Source organism: Symphalangus syndactylus, chromosome 9 (assembly GCF_028878055.3).
Source record: "Symphalangus syndactylus isolate Jambi chromosome 9, NHGRI_mSymSyn1-v2.1_pri, whole genome shotgun sequence".
Classification (NCBI taxonomy): domain Eukaryota; kingdom Metazoa; phylum Chordata; class Mammalia; order Primates; family Hylobatidae; genus Symphalangus; species Symphalangus syndactylus.
In genome coordinates this window covers 66,117,791-66,118,723 of record NC_072431.2, presented here as the reverse complement: position 1 = coordinate 66,118,723, position 933 = coordinate 66,117,791, and the positions used below count along the sequence as shown (strand labels likewise).

At 46.1% G+C, this 933-nt stretch overlaps 1 non-coding gene across 1 annotated transcript; it reads right to left on the bottom strand.

Moving 5' to 3' along the window:
- Positions 1-205: 205 nt before the first annotated feature.
- On the bottom strand, positions 206-312 carry LOC129490812 (U6 spliceosomal RNA). The gene has a single exon (XR_008660308.1). It is a non-coding gene; the product is annotated as a U6 spliceosomal RNA (small nuclear RNA).
- Positions 313-933: the final 621 nt, after the last annotated feature.

The following is a 933-nucleotide window of genomic DNA, read 5'->3' as shown; positions in this document are numbered from 1 at the left end:
TGCACACACAGCAATCATGTAGTTTTAAAAACTAACTCTGGGATTAAGGGAGAAGTATGTAAACAACTAGCTGTTTTGTTGTAAAATTTATATGAGCATTGTGATCTGACCAAGGACGGAGAAGTTTCCAACCTCCTTGGACCCTCACTAGTGCCCAGATGTCTGCGGTGGTCGGTTACATCTTTTTAAAATTTAAATTATTTTTTAAAATATAGAATGCTTCAGGAACTTGCATGTCATCTTTGCCCAGGGGCCTTGCTATTCTTCTCTGTACCGTTCCAATTTTAGTATATGTGCTGCCGAAGCAAGCACTGTCAGTTACATCTTGATCCTAGCCGCCCCCCTTCCCTCTGCTCTTAACATAAAAAGAGCCTAAAACTGGTTGTGATTTAAGATGGTACTTTGGGACGACAGTCCACCATCTTCTTGCTTTGCTTGCTCTCCAAAGCAACCAGCTTTTCTTCCCACAAATTCTTGCCTCTTGTGCAAGGCTTTCAAGTGGTCAGCAGCTGAACCCTGGTTCGGTTACAGAGCAAGGCTGTGTTAAGTCTCTTCTCGTGTATGTGGCCTCTGGAGGGGCTGTGCATAGTCTTGCCTCTAATACTGCATGCTTTCCACACCCTGGAGTCCTATGGCTCCCACAATTTTCTCTATTCCCTCGATCTGTATGTACCTGCCTGCCTTCCTGAGCCATGTCATTCTTCCATCTCTGCCTCTTGGCCTAGATTCGTCTTACTGATCCCCAGATCTCCCCCACACTACATCCCATCAGGGAAGTGGTTCATGGCTGCCCAGGCCAGGCCAGACTCTTTTCTTAAAAACTTCCAGAGGCCAGGTGTGATAGCTCATGCCTTAATCCCAGCACTTTGGGAGACCAAGGCAGGAGGATTGCTTGAGATCAAGAGTTTGAGACCAGCCTGGGCAACATAATTA